This window comes from Aquarana catesbeiana, linkage group LG08 (assembly GCF_042186555.1).
Source record: "Aquarana catesbeiana isolate 2022-GZ linkage group LG08, ASM4218655v1, whole genome shotgun sequence".
Classification (NCBI taxonomy): domain Eukaryota; kingdom Metazoa; phylum Chordata; class Amphibia; order Anura; family Ranidae; genus Aquarana; species Aquarana catesbeiana.
In genome coordinates this window covers 239,937,828-239,960,874 of record NC_133331.1, presented here as the reverse complement: position 1 = coordinate 239,960,874, position 23,047 = coordinate 239,937,828, and the positions used below count along the sequence as shown (strand labels likewise).

The following is a 23,047-nucleotide window of genomic DNA, read 5'->3' as shown; positions in this document are numbered from 1 at the left end:
AATCCCCTCCTCCTCCCCCAAACCTAACTTGGTGCACCCTGGGGACATACTCTGTGACCATTCTAACCCCATCACTGCACTCAATCCAACATTCCCTCCCCCCATCCAGATACACTGCCCCCCTATCTCCTCCCTCCCTCCCCTGACCCCCGCCCCCCCCACCCAAGTTTCGTGCCCCAGTGCTCTCCAGTAAAGGGCATCCTCAGCCCTCTGCCCTTTACCATCTCTCATTAAACACTTCTAACAATCCACCCCTCCCCCTTCGACCCTTGCTGCAAAAAAAAAAAAAAAAAAAAAAACACCCTCATAACAGAAAAAAAAAAAAATCAACATTAATTTTCATTCAATATAATCCAGCACTAAAAGCTCCTCTTATTGTCTTCAAGCCACTTGGCGGCCTTATCTACAGTGCCAAAAAATTGTGTCGCCCCCTAGGGCTTCAATGCACAGCCGCACCGGGTACAGTAGCGCGTATGGTATTTTAAAAGTTCGCAAGCTGTGTTTTATGTCCGCAAATCCAGCCCTCTTCTTCTGTAATTCCGGGGAGTAGTCTGAGTATAATGAAAAGCAGGCTCCGTTGTATAAGATATCTCCATTCTCTCTAGATTTCTGCATTAATGTCACCTTGTCTTTGTAGTTAAATAATTTCATGATCATAGGTCTAGGGCGTGTACTTGATGTGGCTACCCTAATAGGTACTCTATGTGCCCTTTCAATAGAGAAGAAGCGTGAGAATGTCTCGGCACCAAAGACCTCCCTCAACCATCCTTCCAAGAATTCTTCAGGGCGGGGGCCCTCACTTTTCTCCGGAAGGCCCAGTACCCTCACATTCTGTCTCCGTAGTCTGTTCTGCATTCCGTCCATTTTAGACTTATAAGGGTCTAACTGTGTTTGCATTACTTTAAATTCTTGTTGCATTGGGTGCAAGACATCCTCAACTTGACTTAACCTCTCCTCCAAAGTTGAGGCCCTGTCCGCAGCTTTTTGCAATTCCTGGCTCATAAGGCGTTGCTCGTCTTTAAGGGCCCTTTGTTGGTCATTTAGGTTAGTCAATGATCCCCCTACAAGAATTAACTGCTCTTAGCACCTCTTTTAATGTGGGCTCAGGTTCACCTAGTTCATTAGAGGCGAGAGTATCCTCTGACGCCTTTTCCAATGGGGCTTTTTCAGGGCTCTTTTTATTCGCCCCTTTAGCAGGAATTACTGGTATGGATGAGGTTTTGCCTGTGCTTTTCCTATCCCCCGCACCTCCCAATTGTGTTTTTTCTTGAGATGAATGGTTGCCCTTAGCTGGGGAATGCAGGGGGGTGTGCGCATACTTTTCTAGCTTGGCTGCCGCTGCTATTGCGGATGGTGCCTGACTCCCCTTTTCTTTAAGTGAACGGGTGGCTTGGGCCACTGAACCTTCCTGGGTGTGCTGGGCCTGTTCCTCCCCCTTTTTCCTAGTCATATTATAGCAATGATAATGATACGGTAAAAATATAAGGTTAATATGATGAGTATCAGAGAATTAACAAAAGTGGTAACAGAAGTTTCTTTAATGAGGCAGGATATCCTGCGCAGCAATCTCCCTCTCGCCTTCAATTTCTATAGGCAATGTCCAAGTCCTCCACTTATTCACTACCATTCAGTGTAAGAAGGCAAAGGAAAAAGAAACTGTCACGTTACCAGTCACGCTGCTGTGTCCTTCTAGCGGTATAATGCGGTTATCCGGTGGCCTGAGCCGAGCCGCCCTCGGTAGGTTGCTCACTGGTCCTGTTACCGTCCCGGAGCGTCCAGCACTTGGGGCGTCTAATTAGCTTGGTGTATTGTCGGCTTTCCTTCTGTGAGGCTCTCTCGCGGGAGTACAGAACCGCTGCTAGGCAACCCGCCGGCGCGTGCTGTCTGGAATGCCGTCACTCCAGGTCTGATGTCCAGCAGGTCCACCTCTCTCACTCCGCAATACAATGCCGATGCGCTCGTCTCCAGGATCCCAGCAGGAGTAAGCTATGCAGGGAGCTATGCATAGAGGAGCAGGGGCTGTGGTAAACGGGAAAGAGGTATCCCACTACATGGCACTGGATCGCCTCTTTGAGGGTAGCAGCAGAGGGCCGAAGCGGAGAGGGAGCTCACACACCTCCGCTCACCACCACATCCGGTCACGCCCTTGATCTAATATTTCACAGCAGGGCTCGTTTCTGCGCCCACCAAGAGCGAGTAGGACTTATAGTGTTGTGGCACCAGCACCACCACCACCAAAGGCCCAATTTTTCAGCCTGCTCGTTCCTGCGTTCCAACTAGAGTATCTGTGAGGGGTTGCAGTGTTGTGGCAAGAGCACCAGTGCCTAAGGCCCAATTTTTCAGCCCCTGTTCAAAAGGGGCATGTAATTACAATTTTTGATCTAATATTTCACAGCAGGGCCCAAGAGCGAGTGAGGACTTACAGTGCTGTGGCACCAGCACCACCACCACCACCAAAGGCCCAATTTTTCTGCCCCTGTTCAACAGGGGCACGTAATTACAATTCTTGATCTAATATTTCACAGCAGGGCCCTGTGAGGGCTTACAGTGTTGTGGCCACAACAACACTTAAGGCCCAAATTTCTGCTGAGTATATAGGGCAGGCCCCTACTTTCAAACATCCAACTTACAAACGACTCCTACTTGCAAACGGAAGGAGACAACAGGAAGTGAGATGAAATCTACCCCTAGGAAGGGAAATTCTCTCCTGTAAGAGTTAATATGGGGCAAACATTTCTCCTTTCCACTGATGCTTTATCACCAATCCTTGTTTCACAAAAAAACCCAAAATTTTCAAAAAACATTTGTCATTGGGACAAAAAGTTAGGTGAAATCTTCTGAAGAGGAGCACAGACAGCAAAACAAATGTCACAGGGGTGATAACCCTTCCCTATGTTTTCCAAAAAGCTTAAAAAAGATTTTTTGGCTGGAGTTAAACACGTTAAAAATGTACCCGTTCAAAATTACAAACAGATTCTACTTAACAACAAACCTACAGTCCCTGTCATGTTTGCATCTCCTGTATACTGCTGTTCAGAGTATATAGGGCCTGGTGGCCCCCCACCTTTCCTTTCTTTTAATTTGGGTGCGGGGTTCCCCTTAATATCTATACAAGACCCAAAGGGCCTGGTAATGGACTGGGGGGTACCCATGCTGTTTGTCTCACTGATTTTCATCCATATTGCCAGGACCCGACATTACATTAAACCTGCAAGCAGTTTTAAATGACTTTTTTTCCTTTAAAAATTACATTTTGTGCAGGGACTGTTCTAAGCACGGGAAACACGCGCCACTTTACAGGCATACTATAGACACCCCCCAGGTATGATATTTAAAGGAATATTTCACTTTTTTTTTTTTTTACTTTAAGCATAATTAAAATCACATGTCCCCTGGGGCAGGACCCGGGTCCCCAAACCCTTTGTTAGGACAATACCATGAAAATTAGCCTTTAAAATGAGCACTTTTGATTTTGAACGTTCAAGTCCCATAGACGTCAATGGGGTTCTAACGTTTGTGCAAATTTTCGGTCCGTTCGCAGGTTCTGGAGCGAACCGAAACGGGGGGGTGTTCGGCTCATCCCTATATATGATAAGTAAAAACTATGTCACTAACATGACGGTATAGAATAATAATACACCACAATCAAACACCATAGAGAAAGGTGATACATATATCTTGTATTTGAGCACTGACGCGTTTCGACCCCAACAGGTCTTCTTCAGAGGATTATGTAAACTGTAAAAACGTTAACATATGTTGAAATTTTTAATTGATAAAGAAAAAGAAAAAAGGAGAAAAAAGAATAATAAACAATTTCCTATATTTACCAATCACAGTGTGTTAGGCCATGATCGGTGCTCTCTGTATGAAAATAACCCCCTTACACGATCTCAACGTCTCTCAATGGTCGGCACAGTCAGCAAGAGGGGAACCTACCGCTCATGCGCACCTTACGAGGGGTCACAAACAGTTGGGGAGGCTGAGGAGAGGGACGGCGGTACCTGTGGTCAAGGTGTTATATATAATATAATAAATGAACAGCTCAAGAGGATGGTGAGAAAGTATATATATATGTATCTACATATTAATCTATAGTCTATGCACTATACATGTATTAGGTGTCAATTACTGCGACTTGGATGGTCTGTGTAAAAACTCAGATAGTGAAGACAAAGAAAATGGGGAAAAGGAAAGGAGAGAAAGGCATGTGTGGAACAGTCTGGTGGGGAAAGTAGGGGGGGGGTGGAGGAGGTGAGGGATGGATAAGAGGAATAGAAGGGAGGAAAGGGAACACAGACCAAAACCAGTGGCAACAAAATGAATGTAATGTTGGGATTAATTGTAATTAATTATGAACGAATTAGATTCAGGGTAAGTGACTAGTAAGTGTAAAAAAGCCAATTGAGAAAATGGGAGAGTGAAATAGAAGGAGGGGGTGCAAAAAAGTGTACCAATAAACTACACAACCGTGACAGACCACACTGACAAAAAACAGTGGACCTTATGCAACTGCAAAATACCCAAGAACTGTGAATTGGAAAAGGAGAAAAGGGGAAGGGAGGTGGTACTGGAGAAAGTGGAGGATTGCATAAAGTGAATGAACAACAATAGGATTACCTTCATTCATATATGAATATTGGTTCAAGTTAAGGTGCACTCCGGGTGGTGCTACCACCCGGTGGATGCAGGGGGAAGCGCAGGGCCCTTGCGCCTCCCCACCCTGCCAGGAAGGAATGCTGTGGCGGAGGTCCCACTCCCATTAAGCTGGCAGACCAAGGACGGATGGTATCACTGGTTGGGGGGAGAGAAAAAATAGAACAAAACAAAAACAAAAGCAAAGGACCAATGATCAAAAATGCATAACATATATTGTATAACCATCAATACATCATATAGTAATGTATGCCACATATGCACTACCAATGGTAGATGTGCCCAGTTGTAATAGACAAATATAACATAGTTATTAAAGAGAAATCAATTTAAATTTAAAGCTGTGAGCTGTATGGTGCAATGCAGAGTCCATATATCATTAGGAGTGATTATGTTTGTTAATTGATATGGTTCAAGGTAGATTCATGTCAATCATAAGGAAAGTAACGTAAGGCCGCCTACAGCAATGCCTTCCTGCTTATCCAATTAGTGAGTAGGTATGGGGACATCCAAAAACTAATATGTTGAGATGTTAAATAGGGAAACCCATCCTAACTCTGAATTCAATGTTTATGAATAAAAAAAGGAAGATAACATAATATAAATGGGAGCATATGAAATACCAGAAAATTGTCAGGGGGTTCAGGAATAATAGTAAATAATGAATACATCTATTACATTTGTTGAAATGGCATGTCTACCCCAGAGCGACCATTCCCAAATATGGGGGCACTAGGGTATGGACACGTCATTGTCAGTGTGTTTTACCTGAAGAGAATCCTCGTAGAAAAGGAGCAAATGAAATAGATTCATTAAGGCCCGGAGATGATGTGGCCTGTAACTGGAATATCCATTTTTGTTCTTTTTGTAATAGAACATTGTTCCAGTCGCCCCCTCTATCTGGTATATGCATCCTGTAAAGGGCTGTAAATGTTACTTTAGGTACTATGTAACCATGTGTGGAGACGAGGTGTCTCCCCACTGGGAGGTATGGGTTGCCTATTTGCATACTGTACATATGTTTGGATATACGTCTCCAAAATTCCGGTTTTGTTTTGCCTATGTAATAGGTGCCACACTCACACTCCATGAAATATACCACATCTCGAGTCTGGCAATTCACGAAGTGTGTGGGGTTGAATACTTCTCCATTCGGAAGATGAAAGGTCTTTTCTTTTCTTATTAGTGGGCAATAGGAACAGTGCCCACATGGAAAAGAACCAGCTATAGAGCAATGTTTAGATCTTTTGTGTTCATTTTTATATTCACTTTGGACAAGTCCGTCCTTGATTGAAGTCGCTCATTTGTAGGTTATGGCCGTTTGGTTAGAGATGAAGTGTCTAAGTTTGACCCAACTTTGACCCAAAATTCCAAATTCCAAACAGATTCAACTTAAAGTGGTGTTCCACCCAAAAAAAAAATACTTGAATGTGCCTGAAAAAAATAATAAAAAAAAACATTTGGAATTTTTTTTTTTTTTTACTCACCTCTAAATGCCTGTTGCTAGGGGGTCCCTCATAGTCTGCCTCTTTCAGTGCCTGGGCTGGTGACTTTCCCTCAGCACAGGAAGCTCAGCTCTGCTCCCTCCCTCTTGTCAATCATCTGGGACCCATTACAAGTGAAGCCACAGCCCGGTGCCCACAGTTGCAATGCCGGTGCCGCCGAACGGGGGGGAGACGAGCAGGGCTTTGATCCCCCACGTCGCTGGACCCTGGGACAGGTAAGTGTCCAATTAAAAGTCAGCAGCTGCAGTATTTGTAGCTGCTGACTTTTAATTTTTTTTTTTTTTTAATGGGAACTCCTCTTTAAGAACAAACCTACAGTCCCTGTCTTTCTTGGGACCGCCTGCATACTGGTGTTCAGAGTATATAGTGCCTGTGGGCCCCACTTTTCTTTTTTAATTTGGGTGCAGGGTTCCCTTTAATATCCATACAAGACCCAAAGGGCCTGGTAATGGGCTGGGGGGTTACCCATGCCGTTTTTCTCAATAATTTTCATCCATATTGCCGGGACCCGACATTACGATACAGCCGCAAGCAGTTTTAAATGACTTTTATTCCTTTAGAAATGTCATTTTGTGCAGGGACTGTTCTAAACACGGGAATCACGCGCCACTTTACAGGCATACTATAGAGACCCCCCAGGTACGATATTTAAAGGAATATTACACTTTTATTTTTTCACTTTAAGCATAATTAAAATCACTACTCCCGAAAAAACGCTAGTTTTTAAAACTTTTTTTGCATTGATACATGTCCCCTGTGGCAGGACCCGGGTCCCCAAACCCTTTTTAGGACAATAACTTGCATATTAGCCTTTAAAATTTGCACTTTTGATTTCTCACGTTCAAGTGATTTTAACAGGGTTCGAATGTTCGCGCGAACTTTCGGTCCGTTCACGTGTTCTGGATGCGAACCGAACTGGGGAGTGTTCTGCTCATCCCTACCCAACATTATTCTCAAGAATCTGCTGATATTGAGTGGAATCCATGCGACCCTCAACTTTAACCAGATTCCCAGTACCCACAGCATAATGGAACCTCCACCAAATTTTACTGTGGGTAGCAAGTGTTTTTCTTGGAATGCGGTGTTCTTTTGCCGCCATGCATAACGCCCCTTGTTATGACCAAATAACTCAATCTTTGTTTCATCAGTCCACAGCACCTTATTTCAAAATTAAGCTGGCTTGTCCAAATGTGCGTTTGCATACCTCAAGCGACTCCGTTTGTGGCGCGTGTGCAGAAAAGGTTTCTTTCGCATCACTCTCCCACACAGCTTCTCCCTGTGCAAAGTGCGCTGAATTGTTGAAGGATGCACAGTGACACCATCTGCAGGAAGTTGATGTTGTAGGTCTTTGGAGGTGGTCCGTGGGCTGTTTTTGACCTTTCTCACTATCCTTCGCTTTTGCCTCTCCAATATTTTATGCGGCCTGCCACTTCTGGCCTTAATAAAAACTGTGCAGTAACAGGTATTCAAATCAACAAAATGACAAGGGTGACCAAATTTATGCACCTGTCTAATTTTGTTTTGATGTATATTGCGCATTTTCTGTTAATCCAATAAACCTCATTTCACTACTGAAATATTACTGGGTCCTTCAGTTATTTGATAGATCAAAATGAATTTGCTGATTCAAACACCCAAATATTTATAAATGACAATCATGGAAATTGTCAGGGGTTCCTAAACTTTTGCATACAACTGTAAACAATCAGCACAGACCCCCCCCTGTCAGGAGAGCAGTCGGCTCTCCTCTACTCGCGTTTGACAGACGCGAGTGAGGAAAAGCAGATCAACGGCTCTTCCTGTTTACATCGTGATCATCCGTGATTGTAGTTGCGGTGTGTCAGGCTGACATGCCGCAACAACGATTGCTGCTTACTATCCTGAAAGACATCATATGACGTCCAGTCAGGATATCGCAACCACTTTGCCGACGTCATTTTGTTATATAGTATATAGTGAGATGAACCACTGAAGGCCCAAAAATGCCTTCAAACAGTTGCCAACATCCCGAATTGGTATAGAAAAATAAGACCCTTTGGTTAGAGAACCTATATACCCCCAGTATAATGGGACTTTGTGGGCGAACTATACGATTAATTTTCGATAAAAAGATATTTTATTTATTTGAAAAAACATAAAAACAAGATACATTGGACATAAATCTCAGTAGTATTACTTGTACAATAAAATTTGCTTTTATGTAACAATTTTGTATACTTCCATTTATGATAAGATATTTTCTCTAAAGGCCTAACATGTTTCAGGACGGTGTCCCTTCTTCAGAGGCGTGTTGCAGAGAGAAAACTCGCATAGGTAGGAAATACATTCAGTGAGGGGTTGTTCAAAAAAGAGAGATATATGCGCAAGTATACACAGCCATCCAATTTTGGATGGAGCAACAAATTGTATCTTTTAGATAAAAAACCCTGGCTATCGGCTGACCGACCAGTGTGAGATAATGGTTATCCCTCGGCTTCAGGAATGACCTCGCAAAGGCCCCCAAGTGAAAGGACAGCCCCGGAGGGTCCTAGATTGACTTTCTAGAAGCAGAGATGATGCATAAGCAGCTGCAGTACAGGACGCCCTGCAGCCTATACGGTGGGTGTGGGTGTTGTCCCACCGTATAGGCTGCAGGGCGTCCTGTACTGCAGCTGCTTATGCATCATCTCTGCTTCTAGAAAGTCAATCTAGGACCCTCCGGGGCTGTCCTTTCACTTGGGAGCCTTTGCGAGGTCATTCCTGAAGCCGAGGGATAACCATTATCTCACACTGGTCGGTCAGCCGATAGCCAGGGTTTTTTATCTAAAAGATACAATTTGTTGCTCCATCCAAAATTGGATGGCTGTGTATACTTGCGCATATATCTCTCTTTTTTGAACAACCCCTCACTGAATGTATTTCCTACCTATGCGAGTTTTCTCTCTGCAACACGCCTCTGAAGAAGGGACACCGTCCTGAAACATGTTAGGCCTTTAGAGAAAATATCTTATCATAAATGGAAGTATACAAAATTGTTACATAAAAGCAAATTTTATTGTACAAGTAATACTACTGAGATTTATGTCCAATGTATCTTGTTTTTATGTTTTTTCAAATTAATAAAATATCTTTTTATCGAAAATTAATCGTATAGTTCGCCCACAAAGTCCCATTATACTGGGGGTATATAAGTTCTCTAACCAAAGGGTCTTATTTTTCTATATCATTTTGTTATATGGCGGGTGGCAAGTGGTTAAATATTGGTGCTACATTGACTTTTCTCCAATCAGCTGGTACTATTCCCGTTAGTAGACTGTCAGTAAAAATTAGGAACAATGGTCTGGCAATCACTTGACTGAGTTCCCTAAGGACCCTCGGCTACAAGCCATCTGGTCCCGGTGACTTATTAATGTTACATTTTCCAAGTTTATCTCTAATTCTGTCCTCTGTTAGCCACAAGGGTGCTTCCTGTGATGTATCATGAGGATAAACACTGCAGTTTTAGTTACTGAAGCCCCCCCGATTCCTTTGTGAAGACTGAGGAGAAGAATAAATTCTATACCTTCGTCATCTCCCCATCCTTTGTAACCAGATTTCCTTCCTCATTCTTAATGGGGCCAATATGGTCTGTCCTCCTTTTTTACTGTTTATATACTTACAGAATTTCTTGGAATTTCTTTTGCTCTCTCTTTCTAAATACTGCATTTCTTTTACTTACAGGTGGTGGAATTACATCAGGCAGGAGTTCTGTTTCTCGATTTATTCCGTAATATTTGGCGTTTATTGGTGTGTGAGTGTAGAATAATGATGTTACCCTCTGAATTTTGGTGATAACACTTTGATTTGGATGAATGATGCTGGTACACATATTCCATTTTTGTGGTGATAACTCTGATCATTTGGAAATATTAAACAACACACAAAATTATTACTCATTTTAAATTTGCATCAGCAATGGTATTGTGTATGGTTTGTGAAGACAGCTGTGGGAGTTTTGGTTTAGATGCATGTGAGATGGAGAGCAACAAATGCATTATCTACCATTTACTTATCAGATGTCAAACACATAAGTCTCTGAGTATGCTTAGCGTATCCAGAGATATTTCACAAATGGTACACAATGCACATGGCAGTATATACACAAATATATATACTGCAGAGAATGCATATACTGTAGAATTTCTATTCTATCAAAATATGTTAACAAAATATATACAGTATATATATATATAACTATATATATATATATATATATATATATATATATATATATATATATATATATATATATATATACAGATATAGATACAGATATATCTATATATATCTATATATATAGAGAGATATATCTATATATCTATATATATATATCTATATATATATATATATAGATATATATATAGATATATATATCTATATATATATATATATATATATATATATATATATATATATATATATATATATATATATATATATATATATATATATATATATATATATATATACACACACACACATACATACACACACACACACACACACACACACTGCCTTGAAAAAGTATTCATACCCATCGAAATTTTCCACATTTTGTTATGTTACAACCGTTTTATTGGGATTTTATGTGATAAACCAACACAAAGTGGGACATAATTGTGAAGTGGAAGGAAAATGATAAATGTTTTTCAAAATTCTTTACAAATAAATATGTGAAAACTGTGATGTGCATTTGTATTCAGCCCCCCTTTACTATGATACCCCTAACTAAAATCTAGTGGAACCAATTGCCTTCAAAAGTCACCCAATTAGTAAATAGAGTCCACCTGTGCATAATTTAATCTCAGTATAAACACAGCTGTTCTGTGAAGCCCTTAGAGGTTTGTTAGAGAACCTTAGTGAACAAACAGCATCATGAAGGCCAAGGAACACACTAGACAGGTCAAGGATAAGGTTGTGGAAAAGTTTAAAGCAGTGTTAGGTTACAGAAAAATATCCCAAGCTTTGAACATCTCACGGAGCACTGTTCAATCCATCATCTGAAAATGGAAAGCGTATGACACAACTGCAAACCTACCAAGACATGGCCGTCCACCTAAACTGACAGGCCAGGCAAGGAGAGCATTAATCAGAGAAGCAGCCAAGAGGCCCATGGTAACTCTGAAGGAGTTGCAGAGATCCACATGGGAGATGGGTGGGAGAATTTGTCCACAGGACAACTATTAGTGATGCACTCCACAAATCTTGCTTTTTATGGAAGAGTGGCACGAAGAAAGCCATTGTTGAAAGAAAGCAATAAGGAGTCCCGTTTGCAGTTCATGAGTAGCCATGTGGGGGACACAGCAAACATGTGGAAGAAGGTACTCTGGTCAGATGGGACCAAAATTTTACTTTTTGACCTAAAGCCAAAACACTATGTGTGGCGGAAAACTAACACTGCACATCACCCTGAACACACCATCCCCACCGTGAAACATGGTGGTGGTAGCATCATGTTGTGGGGATGCTTTTTATCAGTAGGGACAGAGAAGCTGGTCAGAGTTGATGGGAAGATGGATGGAGCCAAATACAGGGCAATTTTAGAAGAAAACCTGTAATGCCGCGTACACACGAGCGGACTTTACGGCAGACTTTGCCTGGCGGACGGGATTTGGTCGGACAATTCGATCATGTGTGGGCTCCAGCGGACTTTGTTTTCTCAAAAGTTGGACAGACTTAGATTTGAAACATGTTTTAAATTAATCCGTCGAAATCGAGTCCGGTCGAAAAGTCCGCTCGTCTGTATGCTAGTTCGACGGACAAAAAGCCACGCTAGGGCAGCTATTGGCTACTGGCTATCAACTTCCTTGTTTTAGTCTAGTCGTACGTCATCACGTACGAATTCGACGGACTTTGGTGGATTGTGTGTAGGCAAGTCCGTTCATTCAGAAAGTCCGTCGTAAAGTCCGTCGAAAAGTCCGCCGAGCAAAGTCTGCCGTAAAGTCCGCTCGTGTGTACGCGGCATTAGAGTCTGCAAAAGACTTGAGACTGAGGCGGAGGTTCACCTTCCAGCAGGACAATGACCCTAAACATACAGCCAGAGCTACAATGGAATGGATCAAAGCATATTCATGTGTTAGAATGACTCAAAGTCAAGACCTAAATCCAATTGAGAATCTGTGACAAGACTTGAAAATTGCTGTTCACAACAGGCATACGCACAGGGTGTGCTGTGTGTGCCTGGGCACACCCTAATCAACCGTGCTGTCTCCCAAGATCTTTCCCCGGAAATGTTTCACTCAAGAGTGTGTGTAGCCCCCGCTGCCTGTGAAACAGTTTAACAGGCAGCAGATCATGAGGTTTACCAGAGCCGCTGAGTGTGTGAACTGTCATAATGTCACGGCTTGCAGAGAGAGAGAGACCAGCTGACAAAATTTAGCGGTGATGTCGGGGGGTGGGTGGGACCAAACAGCTATCAAATACCAGCCAATGGGATGGGGTCTGGGCGGGCCGCTACGTCTATGTGGCTCCACCCCCTTTCTTAATCATTGGCTGGTGTTGATAGCTGCTTGGTCCCACCCATCCCCGACATCGTGGCTGAGTTGTGACAGCTCCTCTCTCTCCCTGCAGTTAGTTACATTAGCTGACACTTTCACACACTGAGTGGCTCTAGCAAGTCTGTCTGCTGCATGTGAAACTCCTCCTCTCCCCTGCCAGTGCAAATCAATGCTGCCAATCAGTGCCAACCAATACTGCCTATGATTGCCAACCAATGCTGCCAACCAGTGCCAACCAATGCTGCCTATCAGTGCCAACTAATGCTGCCTATCAGTGCCAACCAATGCTGCCTATCAATGCCAACCAATTTATCAAATTGGTATTAGAGCTTGGAGATTCCAATAAACGCACCACCTCCTTTAACCGCTTCAGCCCCGGAAGATTTTACCCCCTTCCTGACCAGAGCACTTTTTGCGATTCGGCACTGCGTCGCTTTAACTTACAATTGCGCGGTCGTGTGACGTTGCACCCAAACAAAATTGACGTCCTTTTTTTCCCCACAGATAGAGCTTTCTTTTGGTGGTATCACCGCTACGGTTTTTATTTTTTGTGTTATAAACAAAAAAAAAGCGACCATTTTGAAAAGAACGCAATATTTTTAATTTTTTGCTATAATAAATATCCCCCAAAAATATATAAAAAAACATTTTTTCCCTCAGTTTAGGCTGATATGTATTCTTCTACATATTTTTGGTAAAAAAAAAAAAAAAAAATTTTAAATCGCAATAAGTGTATATTGATTGGTTTGCACAAAAGTTATAGTGTCTACAAAATAGGGGATAGTTTTATGCAATTTTTATTATTAATTTTTTTTATTTATTTACTAGTGATGGCGGTGATCTGCAATTTTTATCGGGATTGCGACATTATGGCGGACACATTGCACAATTTTACACATTTTTGGGACCATTGGCATTAATACAGCCATCAAATGTCACTGGCAGTGAAGGGGTTAACACTAGGGGGCAATCAAGGGGTTAATTGTGTTCCCTGTTTGTATTTCTAACTGAAGGGGGGAGGGGAATGTGTAGGGGAAGAGATAGATCGCTGTTCATACTCTGTATGAACAGACCATCTGTCACTTCTCCCCTAGAGAACCCGGAAACTGTGCGTTTACACACACAGATCCCAGTTCTCCGTATCTCAGCGGCGATCGCAGGAGCCAGTGATCGTGATTGGTGCTTCGCCCAGCCATGCCATTCTGCCACAGTAATACTGCGGCCGCTGGTCGGCAAGTGGTTAAATATGATGGAAAAATAGATGCTCAAAGATCAAAAAAAATGGAGTTTAAAGATGCAAAAAAAGCAATCAAAATCAAATTTACAAAAGTAATTGAATTTTTATCACATAGATAGTATGAAACAATTTATAAAATTTGGGCCATATCAACCCATTGGTCAAAGTACAAAAGTGTGATTGCCTCTACATGTTTCATCACAACATGGCTTCTTCTGGAGCTTTTGTAGGACCTTTTATTCAATATATTACCACCTTTCATAGTGATCTCGGTTACAAATGATCCCTTAGAACCATCAAGAGATTCAATGGGAAACGTCTGTGCCACAAATAATGAGAGAAGAGAAGAATGATTGCCCTATAGGCACACCTATTGTCTTAAGAAGTTTTGCAAATTGATCGATCAATATTCATATCCTTTCCCAAATGCAAACTTCGTCTAGTGCCAGCAAAATTCAGGGTATTTGTACCATCTGAGCACTCCCCTCTTTCAATTTGCCACTGTTCCTTAGCTCAGTGTCAATATGACACCTCTTTAACCAGTGAAGATCAGAAAACTTTTTTCAATCAATCACAAGGGTGAGTTATGGAGCCTCACTGGTAACAGGGTGAATGGCCACAGCCAACCAATGCTGCCTATGAGTGCCAACCAATGCTGCCAAACAGTGCCAACCAATGCTGCCAATCAGTGCCAACCAATGCTGCTTATCAGTGTCAACCAGTGCCAACCAATGCTGCCAATCAGTGCCAACCAATGCTGCCAATCAGTGCCAACCAATGCTGCCAATCAGTGCCAACCAATGCTGCCAATCAGTGCAAATCAATACTGTCCACCAGTGCCAACCAATGCTGCCTATCAGTGCCAACACATTCTGCCACTCAGTGCCAACCAGTGGCAACCAATGCTGCCTATCAGTGCCAACCAATGTTTCCATGCCAATCAGTGCCAATCAATGCTGCCTATCAGTGCCAATCAATGCTGACAATAAATGCCAATCAGTGATGTCTATTAGTACCAATCAATGCTGCCAATCAGTGCCAACCAATGCAGCCCATCAGTGGCAATCAATGCTGCCAATCCGTGCTGTAATTTAGTGCCAGTGCTGCAATTCAGTGCCAATCAGTGCTGCCATTCAGTGCTGCCTATCAGTCCTGTAATTCAGTGCCAACCAATGCTGCCAATCAGTGCCAACCAATGCTGCCAATCAGAGCCAACCAGTGCCAACCAATGCTGCCGATCAGTTACAACCAATGCTGCCAGTGCCAACCAATGCTGCCTGTAAGTTACAACCAATGCTGCCAGGCCAACCAATGCTGCCTATCAGTTACAACCAAAGCTGCCAGTGCCAACCAATTCTGCCTATCAGTGCTAACCAATGCTGGCTATCAGTGCAAATCAATGCTACCTATCAGTTCCAACCAATGCTGCCAATCAGTGCCAACCAATGCTGTCTCAGTGCCAACCAATTATGCCACTCAGTGCCAACCAATTCTGCCTATCAGTGCCAACCAGTGCCAAGTGGCAACCAATGATGCCTATCAGTGCCAACCAATGTTTCCATGCCAATCAGTGCCAATCAATGCTGCCAATCAATGCCAATCAGTGATACCTATTAGTGCCAATCAATGCTGCCAATCAGTGCTAAGCAATGCTGCCCATCAGTGGCAAATAATGCTGCCAATCAGTGCTGCAATTCAGTGCCAATCAGTCCTGCAATTCAGTGCCAACCAATGCTGCCAATCAGTGCCAATCACTGCTGCCAATCGGTGCCAACCAACGCTGCCTATCAGTGCCAAACAATGTTTCCATGCCAATCAGTGCCAATCAATGCTGCCTATCAGTGCCAATGATGCCAATCAATGCTGCCAGTGCCAACCAATGCTGCCCATCAGTGGCAATCAATGCTGCGAATCAGTGCCAATCAGTGCTGCAATTCAGTGCCAGTGCTGCAATTCAGTGCCAGTGCTGCAATTCAGTGCCAGTCAGTGCTGCCATTCAGTGCCAATCAGTGCTGCCATTCAGTGCCAACCAATTCTGCCAATCAGTGCCAATCAATGCTGCCAATCAATGCTGCCAAACAATGCTGCCAATCAGTGCCAACCAATGCTGCCTATCAGTGCCAACCAATGCCAACCAATGCTGCCTATCAGTGCCAACCAATGCTACCAGTGCCAACCAATGCTACCTATCAGTGCCAACCAATGCTGCCTATCAGTGCAAATCAATGCTGCCTATCAGTGCCAACCAATGCTGCCTATCAGTGCCAACCAATGCTGCCTATCAGTGCCAACCAATGCTGCCTATCAGTGCCAACACATTCTGCCACTCAGTGCCAACCAGTGGCAACCAATGCTGCCTATCAGTGCCAACCAATGTTTCCATGCCAATCAGTGCCAATCAATGCTGCCTATCAGTGCCAATCAATGCTGACAATAAATGCCAATCAGTGATGTCTATTAGTACCAATCAATGCTGCCTATCAGTGCCAACCAATGTTTCCATGCCAATCAGTGCCAATCAATGCTGCCTATCAGTGCCAATCAATGCTGACAATAAATGCCAATCAGTGATGTCTATTAGTACCAATCAATGCTGCCAATCAGTGCCAACCAATGCTGCCCATCAGTGGCAATCAATGCTGCCAATCCGTGCTGTAATTTAGTGCCAGTGCTGCAATTCAGTGCCAATCAGTGCTGCCATTCAGTGCTGCCTATCAGTGCTGTAATTCAGTGCCAACCAATGCTGCCAATCAGTGCCAACCATTGCTGCCAATCAGAGCCAACCAGTGCCAACCAATGCTGCCAGTGCCAACCAATGCTGCCTGTAAGTTACAACCAATGCTGCCAGGCCAACCAATGCTGCCTATCAGTTACAACCAAAGCTGCCAGTGCCAACCAGTGCCAACCAATTCTGCCTATCAGTGCTAACCAATGCTGGCTATCAGTGCAAATCAATGCTACCTATCAGTTCCAACCAATGCTGCCAATCAGTGCCAACCAATGCTGTCTCAGTGCCAACCAATTATGCCACTCAGTGCCAACCAATTCTGCCTATCAGTGCCAACCAGTGCCAAGTGGCAACCAATGATGCCTATCAGTGCCAACCAATGTTTCCATGCCAATCAGTGCCAATCAATGCTGCCAATCAATGCCAATCAGTGATACCTATTAGTGCCAATCAATGCTGCCAATCAGTGCTAAGCAATGCTGCCCATCAGTGGCAAATAATGCTGCCAATCAGTGCTGCAATTCAGTGCCAATCAGTCCTGCAATTCAGTGCCAACCAATGCTGCCAATCAGTGCCAATCACTGCTGCCAATCGGTGCCAATCACTGCTGCCAATCGGTGCCAACCAACGCTGCCTATCAGTGCCAAACAATGTTTCCATGCCAATCAGTGCCAATCAATGCTGCCCATCAGTGCCAATCAATGATGCCAATCAATGCTGCCAAACAGTGCCAACCAATGCTGCCCATCAGTGGCAATCAATGCTGCCAATCAGTGCCAATCAGTGCTGCAATTCAGTGCCAGTGCTGCAATTCAGTGCCAGTGCTGCAATTCAGTGCCAGTCAGTGCTGCCATTCAGTGCCAACCAATTCTGCCAATCAGTGCCAATCAATGCTGCCAATCAATGCTGCCAAACAATGCTGCCAATCAGTGCCAACCAATGCTGCCTATCAATGCCAACCAGTGCCAACCAATGCTGCCTATCAGTGCCAACCAATGCTACCAGTGCCAACCAGTGCCAACCAATGCTGCCTATCAGTGCCAACCAATGCTGCCTATCAGTGCCAACCAATGCTGCCTATCAGTGCCAACCAATGCTGCCTATCAGTGCCAACCAATGCTGCCTATCAGTGCCAACCAGTGCCAACCAATGCTGCCTATCAGTGCCAACCAATGCTACCAGTGCCAACCAATGCTGCCTATCAGTGCCAACACATTCTGCCACTCAGTGCCAACCAGTGGCAACCAATGCTGCCTATCAGTGCCAACCAATGTTTCCATGCCAATCAGTGCCAATCAATGCTGCCTATCAGTGCCAATAAATGCTAATCAGTGATGTCTATTAGTGCCAATCAATGCTGCCAATCAGTTACAACCAATGCTGCCCATCAATGGCAATCAATGCTGCCAATCAGTGCCAATCAGTGCTGCAATTCAGTGCCAGTGCTGCAATGCAGTGCCAATCAGTGCTGCCATTCAGTGCCAATCAGTGCTGCCATTCAGTGCCAATCAGTGCTGCAATTCAGTGCCAACCAATGCTGCCAATCAGTGCCAATCAATGCTGCCAATCAGTGCTGCCAATCAGTGCCAACCAATGCTGCCTCTCAGTGCCAACCAATGCTGCCTATCAGTGCCAACCAATGCTGCCAGTGCCAACCAGTGCCAACCAATGCTGCCAGTGCCAACCAGTGCCAACCAATGCTGCCTATCAGTGCCAACCAATGCTGCTTATCAGCATCAACCAGTGCCAACCAATGCTGCCAATCAGTGCCTACCAGTGCTGCCTATCAGTTACAACCAATGCTGCCAATCTTTGCCAATCAATGCTGCCTATCAGTGAAAATCAATGCTGCATGTCAGTTACAACCAATGCTGTCAATCAGTGTCAACCAATGCTGCCTATCAGTGCCAACTGATGCTGCCAGTGCCAACCAGTGCCAACTAATGCTGCCTATCAGTTACAACCAATGCTGCCAGTGTCAACCAGTGCCAACCAATTCTGTCTATCAGTTACAATTAATGCTGGCTATCAGTGCAAATCAATGCTGCCTACCAGTTCCAACTAATGCTCTCAATCAGTGCCAACCAATTCTGTCTCAGTGCCAACCAATTATGCCACTCAGTGCCAACCAATACTGCCTATCAGTGCCAACCAGTGCCAAGTGGCAACCAATGATGCCTATCAGTGTCAACTAAATGTTTCCATGCCAATCAGTGCCAATCAGTGATTATTAGTGCCAATCAATGCTGCCAATCAGTGCTAACCAATGCTGCCCATCAGTGGCAATCAGTGCTGCAATTCAGTGCCAATCAGTGCTGCAATTCAGTTCCAACCAATGCTGCCAATCAGTGCCAATCACTGCTGCCAATCAGTGCCAATCAATGCTGCCTATCAGTGCCAACCAATTCTGCCACTCAGTGCCAACCAGTGACAACCAATGCTTCCTATCAGTGCCAGCCAATGTTTCCATGTCAATCAGTGCCAATCAATGCTGCCTATCAGTGCCAATAAATGCCAATCAGTGATGTCTATTAGTGCCAATCAATGCTGCCAATCAGTGCCAACAACTGCTGCTCATCAATGGCAATCAATGCTGCCATTCAGTGCCAATCAGTGCTGTAATTCAGTGCCAACCAATGCTGCTTATCAGCGTCAACCAGTGCCAACCAATGCTGCCAATCAGTGCCTACCAGTGCTGCCTATCAGTTACAACCAATGCTGCCAATCTTTGCCAACCAATGCTGCCTATCAGTGAAAATCAATGCTGCATGTCAGTTCCAACCAATGCTGTCAATCAGTGCCAACCAATGCTGCCTATCAGTGCCAACCGATGCTGCCAGTGCCAACCAGTGCCAACTAATGCTGCCTATCAGTTACAACCAATGCTGCCACTGTCAACCAGTGCCAACCAATGCTGCCTATCAGTTACAACCAATGCTGGCTATCAGTGCAAATCAATGCTGCCTACCAGTTCCAACCAATGCTCTCAATCAGTGCCAACCAATTCTGTCTCAGTGCCAACCAATTATGCCACTCAGTGCCAACCAATACTGCCTATCAGTGCCAACCAGTGCCAAGTGGCAACCAATGATGCCTATCAGTGTCAACTAAATGTTTCCATGCCAATCAGTGCCAATCAGTGATGATTATTTGTGCCAATCAATGCTGCCAATCAGTGCTAACCAATGCTGCCCATCAGTGGCAATCAGTGCTGCAATTCAGTGCCAATCAGTGCTGCAATTCAGTGCCAACCAATGCTGCCAATCAGTGCCAATCACTGTTGCCAATCAGTGCCAATCACTGCTGTCTGACAGGGCCAATCAATGATGCCTATCAGTGCCAACCAATTCTGCCACTCAGTGCCAACCAGTGACAACCAATTCTGCCTATCAGTGCCAACCAATGTTTCCATGCCAATCAGTGCCAATCAATGCTGCCTATCAGTGTCAATAAATGCCAATCAGTGATGTCTATTAGTGCCAATCAATGCTGCCAATCAGTGCCAACCAATGCTGCCCATCAATGGCAATGCTGCCAATCAGCGGCAATCAATGCTGCCAATCAGTGCCAATCAGTGCTGCAATTCAGTGCCAGTGCTGCAATTCAGTGCCAATCAGTGCTGCCATTCAGTGCCAACCAGTGCCAACCAATGCTGCCTATTAGTTACAATCAATGCTGCCTATCAGTTCCAACCAATGCTGCCAATCAGTGCCAACCAATGCTGTCCATCAGTGCCAACCAATTCTGCCACTCAGTGCCAACCAATGCTGCCAACCGGTGCCAAATGGCAACCAATGCTGCCTATCAGTGACAACCTATGTTTCCATGTCAATCAGTGCCAATCAATGCTGCCAATCAATGCCAATCAGTGATGCCTATTAGTGCCAATCAATGCTGCTAATCAGTGCCAACCAATGCTGCCCATCAGTGCTACAATTCAGTGCCAGTGCTGCAATTCAGTGCCAATCAGTTCTGCAATTCAGTGCCAATCAGTTCTGCAATTCAGTGCCAATCAGTGCTGCAATTCAGTGCCAATCAGTGCTGCAATTCAGTGCCAATAACTGCTGCTCATCAGTGCCAATCAATGCTGCCTATCAGTGCCCATCAATGCTGCCTATCAGTGCCCATCAATGCTGTCTATCATTGCCTATCAGTGCCCATCAATGCTGCCTATCAGTACCCAGTGCTGCCAATCAGAGCCCATCAGTGCTGTCTATCATTGCCAATCAGTGCCCATAAATGCTGCTAATCAAAGCCCATCAGTGCTGCCTATCAGTGCCAATCAGTGCTGCCTATGAGTGCTGCAAGTCAGTGCCGTCTATCCGTGCCCATCAGTGCTACCAATTAGTGCCCATCAACACTGCCAATCAGTGCAGCCTATTAGTGCCCATAATTGGCAATCAGTGCAGCCTATTAGTGCCCATAATTGCCAATCAGTGCAGCCTATTAGTGCCCATCATTGCCAATTAGTGCTCATTAATGTTGCCAATCAGTGCTACAAATCAGTGCCCAGCTATCAGGGCAGCTATTAGTGTCCATCGTGGCAGACAGTGCCACCTATCAGTCGCAATCAGTGCCCATCAGTGCTGCCAATCAGTGCCCATCAGTGATCACCACACTACTATTTACAATAATTACAAAAAATACTAAAGCGCTAATGGATTAGAAGGTATAAGTGTGTACCAATATGCAATTAGTGTATAATTGATGATAAAGTGCAAAGTGATATGTAAATATGTGTAAATATCTGTGTTACTCCTCTATATCGTGTGCTTCCACCTCCACCCTCTATTGAAAGAGAGTCACGGAGCCAAAAGGGGGACCCTAAGCGCAGGGACGGCATGACAGTGCTGTACTGCACATATGCCTGTCTCAGAATTGGTACAGTTCTCCTTTTAGAGAAGGGGAGGGGCTGTATGAGGAAAGTGTAGGAGATGTAGGAAGGGGAAGTGACTTCAGCCAAAGAGCGGTGGTGGACGAGATTAGCAGCACACCTCACCGCTCTTCACCTTCCCCTTCTTCTATTACAGTATGGCAGCAATGGAGGGCTTTTTAGATCAGCTTAGAGCGGCGGTTGCCGCTAACGGCGCGGACTGGCTCCAGCAGCAGCTGCGGGTGATCGCTGACGGCGGGGCAACGGTGAGCGGGGGGGGCCGCCAACTCCTCGGGCTCGGCGGTCACGGCCACCAGAGAGATACAGCCCTGAGGCTGGCTTGGGCTCATCCAGATCAGAGCAGCGTGGGATGGCAGCGGGAGAGGCCCAGACACCCAGCACGCAGGGTAGGCAGTGGGATGGACGGAGAGAGGCCCGGGGAGAATCAGAGGAAGGTCGGAGCGACTGGGGGAAGGGGGCCCAGCACTGCACGCGGCTCTTCCCCCCCAGCAAGGCGCAGATGCTTACAACCCCCTGAGGAGTCAGCAGGAGAGGAACGGAGGGCTCGGGACACACGAGAACGCACCGCGGCACGTGGATGAGGGGCACAGGCAGTCTGCCGCAAGGTGACAGTGGGTCAGCCAGAGATGCCAGGGCCAACGCGAGGGGAGGTAATGGACGGTCAACACGCACCCCGCGAAACGGTAGACGTAGGAGTCCGTCACCAGGGGCATCCAGCGGGCCTAGCGGTAAACACGGGAGGAGCGGCCGAGCTCAGCACCGCAGGCCCTCGGCAACCACTGCGAACGCAGCTGGGGTGCAACAAGCAGTTGGCAGGATGGACGACAACGACGACCGGTCGGAAGGAGAGCTGTCCAGGTCTGACGGAGACGACGATCAGGGACATCAGGCATCGCTGGTTCCAGGAGTGGCGGCTGTTGGGCCCAGTCCAGGGCAGCCCGGTGAGTGCGATTCATCTAACCCAGTTTCTATTCTTTTGCATAATCTATTAGGGCAGAGTGTACAGGGGGGAGGTTCACGGTCGGGGGGTATAGTTAGGCCAGTGGGTCGGAGAACGTATCGGCTCCACCGCCAGCATCAGCGCCCCAAACAGGGAATGAGGGTTTGCGGGAGTTGCTAACGGGCCTAAAAGAGCTAGTAGCACGTGTGGAAGCAGGGTCTGGAGGTGGTCCGGCGACTGCGTGGACGACGGAGAGGAATACCCCGCAGACGGGGACCACCCCACCTCTTGCGGGTGACGTCCTGGTTTCGCCGGTAGCGGCTGTTACAGCGGTTGGGGTGCCCCCCTCTACAGCGTCAGTGGCTACAACTTCGGGGGAGCAGGCGAAGACAACTGAAAAAGCTGATTCGGTTAGATTAGCGGATGCGGCAAGGAGCGAGGTATATGTCTGCTTTGAGGATCCGCTGGGGGCTCATTTAAAAGCAGAGATAAAGGAAAAGATATGGAAGGGCGACTACGTGGAAATTTTCACGTTGCTGCCGCTAGAAAAATTTAATCTGGATTTGTTAAAA

General features: G+C 45.2%; 1 protein-coding gene across 1 annotated transcript in view; it reads right to left on the bottom strand.

The window, feature by feature from the left end:
• The window catches only part of LG08H10orf71 (linkage group 08 C10orf71 homolog), a 500,839-nt gene that overhangs the window by 386,538 nt on the left and 91,254 nt on the right, over positions 1 to 23,047 (bottom strand). The window lies entirely within an intron of this gene.